The sequence below is a fragment of the Bufo bufo genome, chromosome 2 (genome assembly GCF_905171765.1).
Source record: "Bufo bufo chromosome 2, aBufBuf1.1, whole genome shotgun sequence".
NCBI classification, from domain to species: domain Eukaryota; kingdom Metazoa; phylum Chordata; class Amphibia; order Anura; family Bufonidae; genus Bufo; species Bufo bufo.
Genome location: NC_053390.1, coordinates 128,681,511 through 128,703,764, shown reverse-complemented (window position 1 = coordinate 128,703,764; position 22,254 = coordinate 128,681,511).

Sequence of the window (22,254 nt, the reverse complement as noted above, 5' to 3'; positions counted from 1 at the left end):
AATACATCAAGCTAGAACATTGAGATCTCAGGTAAAAAAAAAAAAAGACAAAAAACAGGGAACTGTACTTGTGTCCCTCCCCCCATATTCCCACCCGTACCCAACCCCCCACCCTGCCGCGGTTGTCATCTGGGTAGTGGGCGATTCCCACCAGCTTTTCTGTTATAATCCGTACAATCCGTACGAGGACTAGATCATACATACAATCCAAATCAGTCCTTATCAATCCCACCCCAACCAGATCTTATCCCATAAATTCCGTTGTTTTCCCTCTTTGTATTTAATACGTTCAAATTTCTTTATTCTGTACATATATCTTTTCCATTCTTCCAGGACTGGGGCCTTATCCAGCCCCCAGTTTCTGAGGATTAAGACCTTGGCCAATAATAGCCCCTTCAACCATCAAAGGTGTTCACCTTTTGAGATCTTGTTTTTACTATCCTGGGTAAGTATGCCTAATATGGCGAATTCCATCGTGGGTACAAGTTTTGTAATAGTTCTTAAACTTATTGCCTGAAATATACTTTGCCAAAAGCTGTTAATAGCCGGACAGCTCCATAGCATATGGATATCCATGTGTCTCATATTTCATTTTGGCAATTAAAGTGATCATATCGCTGTTGGCCAATGCAAGATCAATTCTAGACATTGCCTTATAGGTCTTGCTATAACATGAGAATACCTGCCTATTACCATATAGATTCCGCCAAATGTCTATTAGCCCCGTTTCCTGACAGAACCCCTGGAATACTAACTGTTTTCCCTGAATCCCGTTATATTTTGCGACATTAGATACTCTATCCATTTCGGGGTCCAACACGCAGTTGAAGTCCCCCGATACTAATACCGGACAACGCTCTCTATTATATACAAACATAGCCAGTTGATTAAGGACTGTTATGGCAAATGGAGGAGGGATGTATAGAAATGCCAAAATACAAATCCGACCATTCCACCGGCCATAAAGGAAGACATATCTCCGATCAATCTGCTGTTCCACCGGTTCGTAATCTACACTTTTGTGCACATATACGCTGACCCCGCAGGAGTACGAAGAATAGCTGGAATAGTGGAATTGATGTTTTGCCCATTTTTGCAGTAAGTATGAGGGGACCTCCAATGACGCATGGGTTTCAAGCAGCGCAACAATTGCGGGGAGATGTCTGGAGATCTAATAAAAAACAATGATCCTCTTAGTTTTATCCCCTAGCCCTCGTATGTTCCATGCTAGAACTTTATAGTTCATTTAATTTAGCTTTTGTAAGGGAATCGTCCATTACACCGTATCGACAACAGAGGCCACTCTCCCTCCCACACTAACCCCCCCTCCCCCATGCATACCCCCCCCCCCCCCCAACCCCACAATCTGGTTCACAAATGGAGCTAACCTTGTCAACCTCTTTCATTCCGCCTCACCCGCACCGGAACCATCCCTCACCCCAACCACCAACTCCTCACCACCACCCCATGCGCAGAGCCAGGGCCCAATTTATCTACCGATTCCAACCATTCGAGGGCATCCGCAGATTTAACAAAAAAGAGAACAGTATCCCTACAAACAATCCTTAACTTTGCAGGGTAAATCATAGAGTATTTAATATTCGCAGCCTGTAGCCTTTTCTTTATGTCATAATATTCTCAGCGTTTATATTGCGTGTCTTTTGAGAAGTTTGGATATATCTGTATCTGACTGCCGTTATATTCAATCTCCTGTAACTCTCTCTTACGCCTGAGGACCCAATTACTATCGCTCGAGCATAGCATTTTGGCCAGAAGGGGACGGGGGCTTTTTAAATGGAATTCTGTGGGCACTTTCTACACAGAACATGGGTGACTCCTGACATGGGCCCAATACTTGTAAGAGCCATTTTTGTACAAAGCCGGCCGAATTTTCTCCTTCCACTCCTTCGGGGAATCATATTATTCTCAGATTATATCTGCGTGCTCTATCCTCCAGATCTATTAACTTCGCATTTACCCTCCTACGTTCTTGGTCTAACTCATCCGTCCTTTTACGGGTACTCTCATGATCCTTTTTTAGTTCTACTAATCCCATTTCAGTCTCTTTAATCTTTGCTCGGATTTTAGTCATATCATCTCTGATCAATGTGATATCCATCTGCAGTGACTTCACCGTGGTGGCAATATCTACCACCTATTGATTGGTGGTCTGAACCACTCCTAATATATCTGCCAACTTCCTGTCTATCATGTCTAAGCGGTCTTTATCCATATCACCACCCTTTACAGATGTGTTCTCTGACCGCTGCATTAGATCCTCTCCACCTTCTATTGCATCTAATGTTTTTTCCCCCCTTTAGACTTGGAAGAAGGGGATCTAAGGTATTTTTCCATTCTGGCTTGCGGGCTGCTTCCCGCCCCACCTTTTGGAGACCCTGTACCCACAGATTTCCTACTGTATTTGGGAGGCATATTTTTAAAGAGTGCCCAATCCTATAATACGTACAATATAGGCAGCTCCAGTAATTTGAGGAATACTACAATGGGGCAGCGTAACAAAAACTGAGGTACTCATAAACTTTCACAGGGCCGTGTATTATAACCTCCACCACAATGAGCTCAGAAAATCTGAAATAGATGACCACCACACAAATAGAGTTGAGCATACATCACATGCCCCAGTATAGAGCTAAAATATAAATATATCGCCGAATGTCACTCTGCACCGGACCTCTACTGCAGGTAGGGCCCCAATACAGCCACTTCCTAGTCTCTTTTCAGACTTGGAGACAAAACCGGCATATCTGCTGCTGCGGACTCGTCTTTCTTCTGGGGGGCATGTTGACACAAACAGATGAAGTTAGACTTTCCGACGTACGGTATACCAAGGCTACCGTCTCAGTACCCCCCAAAAAATATACACAATTCGACAGTACAGGTGGGGTATGATTATCCCTATAGCCTGAACGGGATGGGGAAACAGAGACAGAGACCCCAAAACAGGTAGTGCTTTTGACCACGAAAACCACGGTTGAGTTATAGTGTTAACGCCATATACGGCAATGGTATACCAATCAGAAGGAAGGTTCAGCGGGTATGTATACCAAAATGTTAGTATGTTAAATGTGTCCCAGTAGACCCCATTCTATTTTCCAGGATTATCAAGTCTGATTCTATATATGCAGGTTAGTGGGTTAAAGCGATGTTATGCAGATCAGTAAGGCCAGTGGAAAGTTTAGTCTCACCAATTTTCAGCCCATAGGCGTCCGGGCTAGTTGCAGCTGACAGATCAAATCCTGGTCGTCTCCACGATGCAGGGCTACAGCAAGCGGCAGGTTCTCATGGGTGAAGCGACGGCTGAGTCTCCAGGTACAGCACTACCAGAGCAATTCTTCAGGTTCACTTGGGAGATAAATATACTGTTGTGCCTCACGATACTCCAGTGCCGATCCTGCTCAGAAATCAATCACTGACTGCCGCTGTGGTTCCAGGCACTTGTAGCCCGTCCTCTCAGCACTCTGCCCGACTTCTCCACGCATCAGCTGCCATTTCTCTGCTGGTCTATACCATCATCTGCGGTTACTGGTTATCAGGCCCGACAGCGCCAGATGCCACGAGAGATGACACAGAGGGAGGGTGAGCAGGGAGGCGGGGGAGAAGCGGCATGGAGCACGCCCACGTAGCTATGTAGCTAAGTCATGCCGCATCGAGGGGCACAAATCTTTAATTGCGGCCTAGTCTGGGTCAGGGCGTGTGAGATACACCCTTTATATACAGGGGTTATATTCAGGTATTTGAAATACAGCCATTTTGGGCACAAATCTTTAATTGCGGCCTAGTGTGGGTCAGGGCTAGTGAGATACACCTTTTATATACAGGGGTTATATTCTTCTATTATTAAAACACCCTTTTTTGGGCAAAATACACAATTTTTCCGCCCTTGCAGCAGCAAGACGTTTAAAATTCCAGGGTTATATACTGCTGTCATATTCAGTTATTAAACAAACACCCGTTTGGGCAAAAAAAGTTTATTTGGCAGCCTTTGCTGCAGATGTCATTGTGAGATACATCCTTTATATACAGGGGTTCTATTCAGGTATTTGTAATACAGCCATTTTGGGCAAACAAATTTAATTAAGGCCTAGTCTGGATCAGGGCGTGTGAGATACACCCTGTACATACTGTCATTCTATTCTTGTATTAATTAAACACCCATTTAGGGCAAGATTCTAAATTTGAGAAATATGAGGAGAGCGTCAAATAAGGGACGTGGCCCAGGTCGTGGTGCTGCCGGTGGAGCTCCTTTTGCAGGGAGAGGACGTGGTTGATCTGTGCCAGCTACATGCACAAGTGAAACCCCTTCCTCAGGTGCGAGTAAGCGACCGAACCTGCAGCTATATTTGGTCGGGATAATGCGGCTCTACGAATGGTGAGGCATGAACAAGTACAGGCAATAGTAGATTGGGTTGCTGACAGTGCCTCCAGATCCTTCACATTGTCTCCTACCCAGTCTCCTGCTGAAAGATCAGAGTTGGCACCTGCAGCCCATGTCCATCAGTCTTTCATCTCACCCCCTTGCAAATCAGCCAAGCAGTCTGAGCCCCAAGTCATGCAGCAGTCTCTTCTGTTTTTTGATGACTCTGTTAGCAGAGTTTCCCAGGGCTATCCACCTAGCCCTGCCCCAGAAGTGGAAGAGATTGAGTGCACCGATGCCCAACCACTTATCTTTCAAGGAGGAAACCTATAAAAGGACACTGAGAACTACTAAGCTATAAAAATATTGTTTTATTGAATATATAGTTAAAAACATACAAAGAGATGACAGACAAATGCACAAAGTGCAGTACAATCCTGGGAGAATTTGTAGAGTACAGCGATGTAAAGAGACAAGTGACCTAAGTATAAATACCTATAGGTAAAACAGAACTGCCGTATAAGATGTATATTGAAAGAGTATCCACTATTGATGAGGGTGCAGATAATATCATCAAATATAAAGTGCAAGTGCAAACTGCGATATAAGCAGAAAGAAAAAATAGCAACTCTCCAATGTGGGTCTTTAAGTATATATATATATATACCTATTCACCTAAGTTAAGCGGGTAGTAAAGTGCATGTGCAAGCTACAGAGAATCGCAGAAAAACATAGTAAATGTTTATTCAGGAAGCAAAGACCACAAGAAAGTGTAGAAAACAGGCAAATAAAAGAAATAAGGTCACATACTGTATGTAAAAGAGTAACAAAGTTACAAAGGTACCCCCGGAGGAAGGTTTCAAATCGAAACGCGCGTCGGGGTGTGCAGTCTTCCTGTGGATTTGTTACTCTTTTACATACGGTATGTGACCTTATTTCTTTTAAATAAGCATTTTTGGGTGTAATATACCCCTCCTCTACCTAGTTGACAGCTTAATAAATTTCAATAATTTTTCTTTTACATTTTCGGGTGACAAAAATATATATTTTTTTTGTCATAGACCCCTGCTCTACCAAGTAGACAGGTTAATACATTTCTGTAATTTTTCTGTTACATTCTTGGGTTGACATTTTACAATTTTGGACGTGAATAAACCCCTGCTCTGCATAGGTGACAGGGAATAAAATTTCAGAAATTCTTCTTTAATTCATACGCGCCACCTCCTTTCATTCAATGCTTAAACTTTAACAGGTTGTCCCACATTTGCGCTTCAGTAATTTGTCCCACATTTGCGCTTCAATAACTTTTCCCACATTTGCACTTCAGTAATTTGTCCCATATTTACGCCTCAATAACTTTTCCCATATTTACGCTCGATCCCAAAAAAATTTAATACATTTATCTCCCTTGGATGTGGTCTCTCTTTCTCATGCTCCCTCTCCGGCGTGGAACCCTGATTTGCTGATAACCGTGATCAACATGGTAGGCTCAGAAAAGAACATTGAAAGTTGATAGAGAAGATATCCAAATGGATGGTGGATGTCACTGGGGAACCTCTGCATAGGTGACAGGAACATAAATATAAAAAAATAATCTGTTACATTGTCAGGTGCCATTTTTCAAATTTTGCCGGATAGAAATCCCTGCTCTGCATAGTTGACAGGGAATAAAATTTTGGTTGTGATCAGACCCTCAGGGTATGGAGGGGCCCGCTGAGTGGCTGTTCCTATTTCATTGCCGGAGCGCTGGGTTCCAATCACTAGAAAGAGCAGCGGCTGTCAGATGGAGCCGGTGTATGAAGTCGATGTGAGGGAGGAGGTTCTATATAGAGGAGGAGGGGTGGAGTGTCCCTTTTCGGTGTATGTAAAGTTGAAATCTCAATGCGATTAATTCAGGTTCTATAAATCGCATTGCGATTTTAACTTAGCACTGCTATATTCCATATTCGTTAACTTCATTAATTCTAGCAAGCTGACCCATTAGAAACCCAGCTCTAAGTTGAAATCGCAATGCGATTACTTCAAGTTAAATTAATCGCATTGCGATTTCAACTTAATCCTCACATCCGACAGTACATTCTAGTATGCCGACTTCCGTGCTCATGGAGCGTCCCCATCACCATGGGAACGCCTCCATGCTAGAATGTACTGTCAGATTTGAGAAAGTTGAAATCGCAATGCGATTTATTCAAGTTCTATAAATCGCATTGCGATTTCAACTTAGAGCTTCTGCCGACTTCCGTGCTCATGGAGCGTCCCCATCACCATGGGAACGGCTCCATGCTAGAATGTACTGTCGGATTTGAGAAAGTTTAAATCGCAATGCGGTACAGTGTACAGTAGCTGTCTGGTGAACTTCTCCCCCACCCCGCCACCCCCGACACTCGATTTCAGCTTTTTGGCCACGTGCGTGATGAAGGGGGGGCTGCAGTTTACAGCCTACTCTCTCATGTACTGTAGTTCCAAGCGGGTCCCGGGTAGTTCCAAGCGCCATCAGGTGTTCACTCAGCAAAATTGCAACACCAAGCGCTTCAAATTCACAAATGAAATTCGCTATTGTTACGCGCTGATGCGAGTCTGCAGGGAGCACTAACGATGATACAACTGTAGGTGACAGGGAATAACATTTCAGAAATTCCTCTTTAATTCATGTGCGCCACCTTCTTTCATCCAATGCTTAAACTTTAACAAGTTGTCTTACATTTGCGCTTCAATAATTTGTCCCATATTTTCACTCTATCATATTTAATTTGAAACAATTAAACTCCCTTGGATGTGGTCTCTCTATCTCACGCTCCCTCTCCGGCGTGAAACCCTGATTCGCCGATAACCGTGATCAACATGGTAGGCTCAGAAAAGAACATTGAAAGTTGATAGAGAAGATATCCAAATGGATGGTGGATGTCACTGGGGCACCTCTGTATAGGTGACAGGAACATAAATTTAAAAAAATCATCTGTTACATTGTCAGGTGACATTTTTCACATTTTGCTGGATTGAAATCCCTGCTCTGCATAGTTGACAGGGAATAAAATTTAAGAAATCCTTCATTAATTGATGCGCGCCACATCCTTTCATTTAATGCTTAAACTTTAAAAAGTTGTCCCACATTTACGCTTTAATACTTTGTCCCACATTTCCGCTCTATCATTTTTAATTTGAAACAATTAATCCTCCCTTGGATGTGGTCTCTCTTTCTCACGCTCCCTCTCCGGCGTGGAACCCTGATTCGCCGATAAACGCGATCAACATGGTAGGCGCAGAAAAGAACATCGAAAGTTGATAGAGAAGATATACAAAGCGGCAGCAGGGCCTTTCCTGGCTAATGTTTACAAATCAAAAATACCACAGTGACATTCCCCATAATTTTTTATTAATTATTCCAATAACAGGGCATCTTAAGAGTCCTGTATTGTTATTTATTGTCACTACCTCCCCGAGTCGGGAGTGGGTAATTGCTGTGCGCCCCCTCCTTAACTTGGAAGCTTATGCTTCAATACTTTGTCCCACATTTCCACTCAATTACATTAAATTTCATCCATTGACCTCCCTTGCATGTGGTATCCATTTCTCAGGCTCCCTCTCCGGCCTGGAATCCTGATTCCCCGCCACCCATGATCACCATGGTAGGCGCCTAAAAGAACATCAAAAGTTGATAGAGCACATCACGGGGATGTGCGACATGGTGGTGCAGTAAGTGTGCACACGCATACATGAACTGACTGACAGGGGTCAGCCCCCTGCAACTTCTGGGTCTCCAAATTGGGCTCATGGCCTGAGCTTGCCCTTTACCCCTTGGAGGTGCTGGCCTGCCTTGCAGCCAGTGTATTGTCTGAACGTGTGTTTAGCACGACTGGAGGGGGTTATCACAGATTATATTTCCCAATGTTTTGCGATATACCCTAATTAAATAAAATAAAAAAAAAATTAAAAACAAAAAGCAGTATAGGCTACCTCCTCCTCCACCACCGCCGCTTCCACATACACCGCCACATGCGCCTCCTCAACCTTCTACTCCATATGGATCTCGTCCTCCTAGATCAAGATTATTATTTTTTTATTTTTACATATTTTATGTTATTTAAAGTAATTTCCTTATCCACATTTGCAGCCCTCTAGCCCTTTGCATGACATTTGTACAGCCATTTTAGTGCTCAAAAGTTCGGGTCCCAATTGACTTCAATGGGGTTCGGGGCCAAGTTTGGGTCAAGTTCGGGTCCCAAACTTGAACTTTTTTGTGAAGTTCGGCCGAACCCGTCGAACCTGAACATCCAGGTGTCCGCTCAACTCTACTCCAGAGACACGGCCATTGCTAACAACAAGCTTATGCAGTCAGGGAGGTCAGTGACAGCCTGCACTGGGACTGTCTTTGCAGAGTGCTGTGCTAGCGGCTCAGGTACATTACATAAATTAAACTTAGCGCTGTTGGAAGCCGAGCTTTGCTTCTGCTCCAGCCCCTTATTCTCTCTCTGCTAATGTCAGTAAGCAGAGAGACAGGATACGCATAGGTAGTGGGGCCCAGGAAATGTATAATAAGTAAGAAGCCCTGCAGCAAGCCAATCTGATGTTGCCATCCTTTCATGAATTAAAGCAGTTGGGCCACAATTTGACTGCATGTGTTGAGGGGACCTGACCTGACAAAATCATAGTAGTACTGCTCCTGTTTGCCTTCTCAGCATACACCCTGAAGTAACCAGCTTCCCTGGTAGCTACGCCACTGGTGGGGGCATACACATACTGTGATATAAATGGATAGTTCTGTGCAGTAGGACCGGGTTTGGGGAGGCATCAACCCTATGCTGGGTCCTGCAGACTCTGTTGAGGTGTCACCATGTGTTGCTGCTTTCTGGAATGGACGTTAAGGAGCAGTGCGCCCCAATGGGAAATAAGCCCACAGAGACAGGGTCCACAGTTAAAAAGTGTGCGTTTTTTCTGGAGGAACTCAAGTGCAAATAAATACAGTCAAGACACTTAGATGGCTTCTCGAGCCAGAAGGCTGGCTCCATGGACAAAGAATAGTGGCCCAGGATCTGTGATTGTCGTCTGACTGGCTGGCTCACTTTGCATAGGTAGAAAATCATAAAGTCTCTCAGTATAACTGTGTATTAATAGGATGTTACAATAAACATATAAATTCAGTTCAACACTATGAAACAGTGCATATAACAGCATAGATCACAGTACAAATCAACCTTTCAAGTTGCAAAAGTACGGGGTTGATTTGAATAGCACAAATGAGGGCAAATGTCCACAAATGTCTCCAGTGTACTGTACTGGTTCCTGACAAGAGTTTCATATGCCTGAGACAAAAAATAATTGTAGTAATGTCGGAAAAATGTATTTAAAGGCACATGCTAAAAGCTGAGCAAGTGTAGATTTTTGCCACCATTTGCAACATTTCCAGCTTTTTCTTAATAAATATTTTTTAAATATTAAGACCATGTCAAGTCAATGAAAACAAAACCTACTTTTTTTTAGCACAAGAATGGAAAGTTACCAGCTTACCGTGACATGAAACATTGTTTCAGTCTCTGGTTATACATATAATACAACCAGGTCTTTGGTGAGTCAGATGATGAGTACTGTCCAGCCTATTTTGATAATTGATGATCTTTGGAGATCATCAACCATGGCATTGAGTCAATGACCATGTGATGTATTCTGGCGCCTAATGATTCTGTAGCATTGCATTGAACAGGTATGAAGAGTGCATCTGATGCATGGATGAAGTCCAGATCAAGTTGAAGTCTGGATCATGTTTTCATTAAGAATATCTATGTACTTTGCTTCATTCAGATTTCCCTCAACTCTAACCAGTGTCCCTGTCCCAGCCACTAAAACAATCCACACCATGATGCTGCTACCACCATGCTTCACTGTATGGATGGTATTGGGCAGTGTCTGGTTTTCTGCAAACATGGCGCTTAGAAATGAGGCCAAAAAGTTCAATCTTGGTTTCATCAGATCAAAGAATCTTGTTTCTCACAGTCTGAGAGTCATTTAGGTGTGTTTTATGCTAATTTCCAAATATCTTTTACTTAGGAGATGCTTCTTTCTGACCATTCTGCCATAAAGCCCAGATTTCTGAAAAGCCGGAGTGATGGTTGACCTTCTGGAAGTTTCTCACACCTGCATCCAGGATCTTTGGAGCTCTTCAAGAGTGACCATTGGGTTCTTGGTCACCTCTCTTACCATGGTCTTTTTCCACTGACTTCCTAGAGATGGCTGTCCCACCAAACTAAGTTGAGTCCTGATTGTTCCAAACCTCTTTCATTTAAGAATTATGGCGGCCACTGTGCTCTTGTTAACTCAGTGCTGTCTCTGAGCTCTACAGGCAGTTATTTCTTCCTCATGGCTTGGTTTTTACTCTGATATGCATTGTCAGCTGTGATACCTTATTTAGGCAGGGCTGTGTCTTTGTAAATCATGTTCAATCAACTTAGTTTACCACGAATGGACTCCAATCAAGGTGTAGAAACATCTCAAAGATGATCAAGAGAAATGGAAAGCCCCCATAGCTAAATTGCAAGTGTAATAGGAATGGGTCAGAACTTATCTCAATGCAAAATATATGATTTACTTTTATATACATTTGCAAACATTTCTAAAATTCTGTTTTCATATTTTAAGAGAACAGATTACAGAAAACTTGTTTTTTATTTTATCTCAGGGCTAAAATAAATGTGAAAAAATTGAAAGGGTCTGAAGACTTTCTGAATGCACTGTTTGGGAAGACATGGCAGTCCTTGGTGATAGTTGCTGGGCAGTGGGCTGTTGCCACTTTCCCTGGTTAGAAGGTCCTGGTAGGTATCCAAGAGGGAGGATGTGTATGCTGCTACCAGACTAGCCAAGACAGAAGAAAATAATTCTCCATGGAGATACCATTGGGCATTTCAGAGAAATATTAAGAGAGTTAATATTTTCCTTTAACAAAGCCGGCTTTGTCATTTGTCTCCATAATCGCCCCTGTCTCTTATTCTCCTGCCTTGCACCTCACTGCTCATCTAACACCAAGGGCATCCAAGCCACCACCAGAAAGGAGACCCAAAAATATTGCGTGTGCCACTAGGGGAAAAATGGTTGCACCTCTCCCATCACTGCAAGTGCTGCTCAGGAAGCACAGGAACAAGATTTAGACACCTTGAGGACTATGTGCACCCTCATTGCTACCATTGCTGCTCCCATCCTCTCCAGCCCTGTTCAGTCTCTCCCTGTGGGCCAGCACACAGAAAATGTAATCCCTTTGGTGTGTCTAAGTAAAGGATCTAAAAAGCCTCTCTCACGAGAAGTGCCCTGGTCCAGTGAACACCTCTTGGAGGCTTATTAACTTTTTTTTTTATCTCAGTAACAATTAAATTATAAGTTTTAGGTTGCATTTATGTAATGTGTCTGATATCCAGATTTTCAATTTGTAGGTTGTGAAACCCACATATTGAAGACTATGGGGTACATTTATTAAGACTGGCGTTTTAGATGCCGGTGTTAATAAAGGCCCACAGCTGGCGGCGGATCCGCCGAAGATCTGAAAAGGCGCAGGCCTTTCCATAACTTCGGCACATCCAAATCCAGTTCTAAATGCAAGACCGCTTCCGAACTACATTTAGACTATTTTCTATGCCTAAAACAGGTGTAGAAAATGATGAATGAGAGGGGCCTGCCGGCCCATAACCTTCCCCGCCCACAATTTTAGGTCTGGCATGAGTGTGGAAAAGTCGCTGATAGCGCCTGAAATACACCTAATTTAGTAATATTTTAGATTAGTAAATGACTTCCTATGTGTTGTACGTTCCAACAGATATATCATGTTAATAATATTAAAATTTGTGGAAGATTTAATAAGGTGGGGGACATTTAATTGGGGGGGAATTCTGCTGTCCTTTTTAACATACATAAAAAGCCACACCAGAATAATTTCTGTTCAAACCATGTTTTACCCATTTATTTGCCAGTATAGAGGCTTGGAGATGATAATTACCTAGATTACCTGCTCTTCTTATCTGAGAGGTTTCTTTTGGTAATTTATCTTCAGTCTTCTACACTGGCAAAGAAATAGGTAATATATGGTTGAAACAGAGAGGATCCTTAAAGTGTGGTTACACAAGGTGTGACATATTTTGGAAACTTATCAAGATGAGACTAGTAGTTTGTACATTCCTGGGATAGAAAGGGCTAATAAGACTCCATGAGGTTGAGACTGGTCCATGGCATTTCTCTTTTTTTTTATATAGTGTTTATTTATAGAAAGCATTTTAACCCTCCTCTTATGTTAGCTTTCTGTTACTATCCATGATGTTAACGGGTCGGTTTTGACCCGTGTCTTAAATCAGCCATAAAATACCCTCTGAACAATTATTTATCATCCAATTTGTTTCTTACCTCTTGGTTACCTTGTTAGGCTTCTTTATCCTTGAAAAGATTGGTTTTAATATTTTTGGTGTGACCCCTTAGACCTTTCCTTTGATAGCATACCTCTCATTTTCAAATTTAAAAAATGGTAAAATAAACCTCAATAGAATATTTACTTTATTTAGAGAAGCAGACAAGCAGGAAAAGAGATCGGCCCCTCCCTAACTACAGCTCACAGGGTTGAGAGGTGATTGGCTGTCAGTGTTACTAAGCAGAGAGAGTGTTTAGGATTTCAGTTTTGGCACTTATTAGTGTCCTATAATCCTATATTATAACTGGGTCAGAATTGACCCTAACACAATAAACGTCTTAATTTTCACCACAGTATTTTATAATTTAGTGAAAAGGATTCTTTTTCTATTACATTGTTTAAATAGAGGTTCCTGACAAAGTAAAAAAATCTTGATGCAATAAACGAATTTATGTGATACTTATAGACATTCAAAACCTGAAAACGGGTCGGTTCTGACCCTAACATAAGAGGAGGGTTAAATTTTTAAACTTCTCCAAATCCCAAAGGGATACAGAAAACAAAGACAGCCAGACACCAAGTCCTTAATCCAGTACTCATACAAGGATCCCTAAACGGGAGATACATCAGAATAACACAGTGGCAATATGTTACTAAACAAATAGGCAGTCCCGTGTTACATCATGGTATATTTACTGGTGCAGGACCAGACAACCATTCACACACATACTCATTCATACTGGAGTCCCAGAACCCTGCACATAAAATCAGATAGTGCTCTGCGCACATAACCATAAGCCCCAAATCTGATCGAACCTATCAGGAGTCCCCCTCGCTGCATAAGTGAGTTTTTACATCTGTAGGTCAGCGTTTATCAGTTGGATCCAGGAATCAAGGATGGGTTTTTTGGGTGGTTTCCAATTCAAAAGGATTATTTTCCTCCCATAGTACATAAGTAAACGGAGCAACTTCCTTTTTATATTTGGTAGGAACTATTTCTGTCACCATCCCAACAGACAGACTATAGGAGAGAGTATCCCTGGAAGCCCCAGCTTCGAGGAGATAAAATCACAAATCTCACTCCAGTACCTCTGCATAACAGGACAAGTCCATACCATGTGATATAAAGATCCTCTCGGTTCTCCACACCTGGAACAAGAAGGGTCTGGGAGCCTACGCATATGGTGCAGGCACACTGAAGTGAGATAAACCCTGTATACCCACTTAAGTTAAATGAGCTGGTCACGAGCGCTTATTACCATGTTCTTCCAGACAGAGCTTAGTTCCTCCATGTGAGATGCCTCCAGATCTGGGATATCACCCCCCAACGCTCTAAGGAGCGTCAAAGCAGCGAATCTTGCATTTTCCTCGTTTCAACATAAAATGATGAAATAGGTTTATATGGTTGTTTCAACTGAGCCACAGATTCAATGGGGCCACATTTCAAACACAGGGATAAGGATTTAAATTGGGCCTCACAGCCGTGCCTCAGCTGGAGGTACCGATAGAAACATGTATGGAGCAAATTGTATTCCCTGAGAAGGGTCTCAAATGAAGAGAAGACCCCATCCACATACAATTGAGTAAGGTACTTCACACCCCTTTGGGGCCAAAATTCATAGTCAGATAAGTGAAACAGTTCTTGCAGCTGCTTTTTGCGCCACAATGGTATCTACGGGGACCAAGTATCACTCCCCTCACTCTCAATGTGCGTCTCCACAAACTGCTTCCAAGCCATCACCACTGCAGCCATCGCTTCAGTGTAATGCAAGGCTGAGGTCACTCCCCCCCGATACACCAAGTTGGCCAATGCCTCATAAGAGCCCACCAGAGCCGCCTCTAACACCACTGCAGGATTATTGGCATCTGCCCTAATCCACCAAGAGGCATACACTAATTGGGCAGCGATGTAGTACAAATACATATCTGGTAGTCTCAAACCCCCTTGATTATATGAAGCTTTCAAAGATTTCCTAGCAATGCGAGGGGACTGGTGCTTCCACAGAAAAGGGGAAAAAATCTTATCCAGGGAATCAAAGTGGATATGAGGGATCTTTGTAGGAGCTGCTCTGTAAAGATATAGAAGTTTCGGTAACAATGCCATTTCTATCATATTTGCTCTACCTATTAATGTCAGTGGCAAATTTTCCCAAGCTTCCAGTTTACGCGTAATATACTACATAGTGGGGACTATATTGAGCCGATAAAACTGCCTAGGATCTCTGTGTATCCTGATCCCCAAATAGACAAAACTACCTTTAAACTTGACAAGGGCGTTATATCTTCGGGATCCATCTCATCTATTAAGCAGAGACTAGATTTACTCCAATTAACCCTGAGGCGTGAGTATTTCCCAAAAGCATCTATGGTATCCAATAGTGCTTCCAAGGAAGGACCAGTATCAGCTAGATACACAAGATGCACCAAAGAGTTTAAATCTTTACCACAAGCACCAAAGAGTTTACATTTCAGAACAGATGTTATATATGTGTATCCACCAGCAATAATACATATTTTGCACCCCCCTACTCAATGACAATGTTTTATGTTGCCATTTGCCTATTGTTATACAATGTATCTAATCTGTATTTGATGTGAGTAGGATCCATGGAGCTACTATAGTCTTTTCCGGTCCTAATATGTTTATATGCCTCTGCCTATAATGCAAACTTTTGCTATGATTAAAAGAATTGTCCGAGATAATTAAAATTGTCAAGCAAATGCTAAAATGACTTAAAATACAAAAACATTATACCCACCTCATTCTCAAGAACCATTCCCTTTGGTGCTGGTCTGGTTCTTCAGTTTTCTTTACAAGCAGAAGTGCTGACATGCCGTATACCTCTGCAGCCAATCATTATCTTCAGCGATAGACAGCTAATGTTTTAAGCCATTTTCGGAGCCCAAATAGGTCTGTAAATGTGTAAGCATTGAAGATTTAGGCACAGCTATGCTTTTAATATGTATTTAAAATATAATTCAGCATCTTATTCTACATGATTCTGGAGCAGGAACCAATTTCTTCTTAATTTACAAATACTTTCAGGTACTGTTTGTGCCCAAAACTGGCATAAACTGATTAAAAAAGGTGGGCTATAAGGCACCAAAAATGTGATCTCACAGATTTTGAAGTAGAAGTGATTGTGCGAGAAGCACTGATTAGAGCATATAACAACTTTCATATGTGGCAGATAATATGCAGATTTTCAGTAAAAATTCTGCACCAAAAATTTGAAACACTACTGTACATGTGTAGTTTTAAAAAACCCATCTATATTTAGCAGATTCTTCAGCTGCTGATTTGAGGGTATGCTGCAAATTTTCAAGTCTGTAGCATGCCTTTTATGTTGCAGACTTGCAGCAGTTTAGGGCTTATGCTTATGATAGTAGCCTGTTTTGCGGTCCGCAAATTCTAGATTCGCAAAACACGTATACAGGCAGTGTGTTCCACATTTTGCGGAACGGAAAGCTCTGGCCTCAATAGAACAGTCCAATGCTCGCCCATAAAATGGACAAGAATAGGACATTTTAGGGCTCGTGCACACAAAAAAATGTTTTGTCCACATCCGATCCGCATTCTTTACGGGTCGGGTGTGGATCTATTCACTTCAATGGGACCACAAAAGATCTGGACAGCACACCGTGTGCTGAAAATACTGTGTGCCATCCGAATCTGTATGTCCGTTCTGTGTCATCTGAAAAAATATAGAACATGTTCTATTCTTATCTGTATTATGGAATGCACGCGCCCGATATCCATGTTTTGCAGATCTTAAATTTTGGGACCACAAAACAGGCAACGTACATATGCATGAGCCCTTGCTATGTGGCTTTCACCCTTTGCAGTGTAAGTTCTTACTTGCTCATACACAGATGAAGAGAAAGCTCTACTAAAACATGGATATTAACAGCTAGCAAGTAATTAAAAGATAAAACTGTCATCAGGTTTTCAAAGAGAATGCTTACAATGAATACAGCCGGAAATAATTATCCAGGCTCTAAATAAATAAAGTGATATTTCAAGTAATCTATGTTTAGACACACAACACAATGACATAGGAAGCACACACACAAGACACCAACACACATACACGTTATAAAAGGAGGTATCCCGTTTTAATAATATCTCATTATATCAATGTGTTTAATTAGTAATGGCAAATTATTTAGTAATGACATATAACATAATTTAAAGTCATTCTATAGCAGTTTTACAGATAATAAAAACTATTTTATGAGTAATTCACAATCGGCCTCATCTGTAGAAACTGTATGAGAGAAAAAGTTATTTAAAATTTAACTCTGCTTGAGGTCAAGCATGTGCACATCTACTCCATTGAACTCTATGGAACTGATGGAGATAGTCGAGAGCATGGCTTGGCTGTATTTTTCAGTCCCACAAACAGCAAATGGAGCAGTCACTGCTCCTTTTAAACTGGGGACCCCTCACTTTCATGATCGCTGGGTATTCAAGTAGTAGAGTCTCCAATGATCAGACACTTATATTTACTCTAAGTGATAAGTATTGTTCATGGGAAAACCCCAAATGTGTCATCAGAAAATAGTCTACTGTTTAAATCAAGTTTTTATGTTAAATTATTTGCTAAGAATTTATGAAGCTGTTATTATTAATTTTATATTTGCAGCAGAGTTAACAGTCAAAGTCATAACGCGTTAACTAGATGTGATAACTCACCCATTGTGTGTGAACTCTGCTACATTTGCATTTACATAGAGTCACATAAGAGGTACAGATGCAGCTAAGTTAACAGTCACAGTCATAATGTGTTACCTATCGTAGATGTGATAACTAAGCAAGTGTGTGCTACATCTGTATATTTAAGAAGTCCTAAAATCCGGAAGTTTTTACACTGGCCACCATGTAATAATATATAACATTTTCTCTTCTTTAGAGGTTCATTTTTCAGTAGTCAACTTATTATCATCATATACAGGATTACAATGACAGATAACACCTCTGTATAGACAAAACAAGATCCACTATTTACAATAGGTGATGGTCACAGCTTATTTACGCCCTCTCCCTGCACACTGACCTTTTCACAAATCACAGATAATGTCACAAATACTCTCTCATGGAAGTCAATTTAGTCTTGTCTATAGTGCCTACGATCTGATTTATGAGCCTGCTGCAAAGCATATCTCTAAAAACTGTTAACTTTGTCTAATCTGTTTAACTTTTTTGGTTGTGCAGTTTTCTATTTTACTTTTTTACATGATTATGGGAGCAGCCATCTTGCCTGAGTGTCACAGGAAGGTAGGTAAGCAAGGAAATAACCAAACACTGGGAAAACAAACAGAACAATAGACTAGGCCCAAAAGCTAGGGAGAAAAGGGTCATCTCCTAGCTATCCCTAAGGCTTTCCCTATACTGCTGTGCACATGTTCAAACCCTTATGGTTGATATGCACATGCCCTCTTGCCTAAGTCTATATACCCTAGGAGAACCCTGAGCAGTAGGGAAAGGGGAAGAGGCGACCTGCTTCTTCAAACAGTAGGAAGCAAGCGTCTCCCTAGAGGCCTAGATAAAAGACACCAAGGGAAGAAACAAAGGACTTATCTTGAGCTGAGCTGGAGCAGACAATCCACAACACATCCAAAGCCCACAGGAATGAACTATAACCCGAACAGGCCACTGGGAGAAGGAGGAATAAATAGCCTCGCTAACAATCAACCCAGTACACCTGAGGGAAGGTGGATCCAGCTCAAACCCAAACCAAAACAAAGAGAAGAATCAGACATGCCTGTCTACGGTTATTCAAGGCAAATTCGGCTAGAGACAAGAATGAGGACCAGTCATCCTGGTTCTCGGCAACAAAACACCTTAAATAGGTCTCCAGATATTGTTAGTGCGCTCTGTCTGACCACCTTCGCTCGTGCACTGGTCTCACAAGCTGCCACATAACCCTCCACACCCTTGCACAACCCTGGCCACCAGAATCTCCAGGAAATAAGATCTATGGTGGATTTGCTTCCAGGATATCCCGCAAGGACCGTATCATGATGTTCCTTGAACACCTTGTATCACAATTCAGCAGGAACAAACAACTTGCCTGGAGAGCAGGAATCAGGAGCCTCCTCCTGGGCCCCCAATACTTCCATCTCCAACTCGGGGTACAGAGCAGAAACCACCACCCCATCAGCCAAAATCGGAGTGAGATCCTCCGAATCAATCCCCCCAGGAAAACTACGTGACAACGCATCTGCCTTGTCATTTTTAACCCCGAGGCAAAAGGTGACCACAAAATTGAACCAAGTAAAAAACAGTGACCACCTAGCCTGTCTAGGATTCAGGCACTTAGCAAACTGCAGGTAAGCCAAATTCTTGTGGTCAGTATATACCGTAAATGGGTGAGTAGCCCTTCCAACCAGTGATGCCATTCTTCAAAGGCCAATTTAATGGCCAGTAATTCTCTATCTCCTACATCATAATTTCTTTCAGCGGCGGAGAGTTTTTTTTGGAGAAAAAAGCACATGGATGCCATTTGCTAGGGGATGGACCCTGCGACAGAACTGCTCCGACCCCCACTTCTGATGCATCAACCTCCACGACGAACGGTTGAGACACATCAAGTTGCATCAGAATGGGAGCAGACGCAAAACATTTCTTAATAGCAGAAAAGGCCTGTAATGCCTCATCCGACCAGACAGAGAGGTCAGCACCTTTTTTAGTCATATCTGTCAAAGGTTTTACAATGGTGGAATAATTCAAGATTCATTTTCTGTAGTAATTGGTAAAACCCAAAAACCGCATCACAGCTTTCTGATTCTCAGGCCGGTCCCATTCCAGTACCGCCCGGACCTTTTCGGGGTCCATACGAAAACCAGAGTCAGAAAGCAGGTATCCTAAAAACGGTAGCTCCTGGACAGCAAATACACAGTTTTCCAATTTTTCATACAATTTATTCTCCCGAAGGATCCACAACACCTATCTCACGTGATCCTGATGGGTCTCCAAATCGGGTGAGTAAATTTGTATGTCATCAAGATACTGTAGTATGTCATCAAGATACAACAACAAACCTTCCCACTAAATGATGGAAAATATCATTGACAAATCGCTGAAAGACCGCTGGCGAATTAGTTAAACCAAAGGGCATGACAAGATTCTCAAAATGACCTTCGGGTGTATTGAAGGCCGTTTTCCACTCATCTCCTTCCTTTATTCTGATCAAATTATAGGCTCCTCTTAAATCCAACTTGGAGAACACCTTGGCTCCGACAATTTGATCAAATAGATCAGAAATCAAAGGAAGGGGATACGGATCACGGACCGTAATAAGATTCAATTCCCGGAAATCCAAACACGGTCTAAGTGATCCGTCTCTCTTTTTTACGAAAAAGAAGCCGGCAGCCACATAGGACTTGGATGGCCTAATATGTCCCTTTGCCAAACTCTCGGCAATATACTTCCGCATAGCCTCTCTTTTGGGTTGGGAAAGGTTGTATAGCTGAGATTTTGGCAGTTTAGCTCCAGGGATGAGATTGACCGGACAATCATATTCTAGATGGGGGGGGGGGGCAGCTCCTGAGCTCCACCTTCCGAGCTTACGTCCGCAAAATCAGAGAGAAACTGAGGTAGGACCGTAGTTGACACCCCTGAGATAGAAGCACAGAGACAGTTGTCCGTACAAAATTCACTCCAGCTACTGATTTGTCTTGTTTGCCAGTCAATAGTAGGGTTATGCTTTATCAACCATGGTAAACCTAGAACCATCGGAGCAGGCAAGACCCTCATAACAAAACAAGAAATGGACTCAACATGTGAATCACCCATCCTTAACTGAATGTCATGAACAATATGAGTAAGACTCTTGTGAGAGAGGGGAGGAATCAATAGTAAACACTGGTATTACCTTTTCTAATGCGCTAGTTCTAAAAACCAAAATTTTGGAGAAAATGAAAGTCAATAAGGTTTACCCCCGCACCACTGTCAACAAATACCTCAAAATTAAAATTCCCTGAGTCTAGTGCCACCATGGCAGGCAGGAGGAAACAGGTATTATAGGGGGAATGCATATTGGCTTGCTCAGACTCCCCATTCACACTAACAAGAGTCAAGGAGGTTTTTTATTTCTCTTTGTGTGAATACCTCCGTAGTTTTTCATTAACGTTTTGAGGTTTAACAAAAGGTTACGCATAAACAAAATGACCTTCTTTACCACAGTAGTAACATAGCTTATTCAGCTTCCTAAAATCCCTGTCACCTGAGTGAAAGGAAACCCGGCCCAACTGCATAGGCTCCTCTCCTGCCCCACATTCAAAAGTCATATTACCCTGGGGACTAGGTGGGATGGATCCACTTACAGACGGAATCCCCCGCTCGAGAGGAATCTTATATCTTTCTCTAAGACGTCTATCAAGCCACACTGCCAAAGACATGGCAGTCTCCAATGAATCGGGATACTGCACAATACGACTCTGCAGTACATTCTCCCTGTAACAAACTGCGCAGCTTAGATTCAGCCATAGAGACGCGGTCTGGGTCATCATAAATCATAAATCAAGCCCAAGGCTCTAAAAAAATTAATCCACCGACCGGAGGGATGGTTAACCAGTCGGCAGAGAAAAAGCACAGGACTGCGCATCCCCTTTGAGCAGAGATATAATGATCCCCACTCTTTGATTCTCGTCACCAGATGACATCGGCCGCAGACGAAAATACAACCTGCAGGACTCCCTGAACCGTATAAATTCATCACCACCCCCTGAGATCAGGGAGAGCAACTTTAGGCTCTAAGCAGACCTGTTTTCCTTCAACGGCTCCAGACGCCAGAGCATTCTGACACCGTGCAACAGAACTGCGGAGGTCAGCAACCTCCAGAGATAATCCCTGCATGCGATCAGCCAAAGCATCCATAGCCTCCATTTCGCAAACAGCAGGGATATGACAGTTTTATGGCGGGTTATAATGTCACAGGAAGGTAGGTAAGCAGGCAAATAACCAAACACAGGGAAAACAAACAGAACAATAGACTAGGCCCAAAAGCTAGGGAGAAAAGGGTCACCTCCTAGCGATCCCTAAGGCTTTCCCTATACTGCTGTGCACATGTTCATACCCTTATGGTGGATATGCACATGCCCTCGTGCCTAAGTCTATATACCCTGGGAGAACCCTGAGCAGTATCGAAAGGGGAGAAGGCAACCTGCTTCCTCAAACAGTAAGAAGCAAGCGTCTCCCTAGAGGCCTAGATAAAAGACACCAAGGGAAGAAACAGAGGACTTATCTTGAGCTGAGCTGGAGCAGACAATCCACAACACATCCAAAGCCCACAGAAATGAACTATAACCCGGACAGGCGACTGGGAGAAGGAGGATTAAATAGCCTCACTAACAATCAACCCAGTACACCTGAGAGAAGATGGATCCAGCTCAACTCAAACCAAAACAAAGAGTCAGACATGTGCAGCCAGCCTGGCAGATCTCTGCACATTCACAGGGCAAGTCGTGACACTGAGCTGTTCTTAAAGGCATTTAGAAG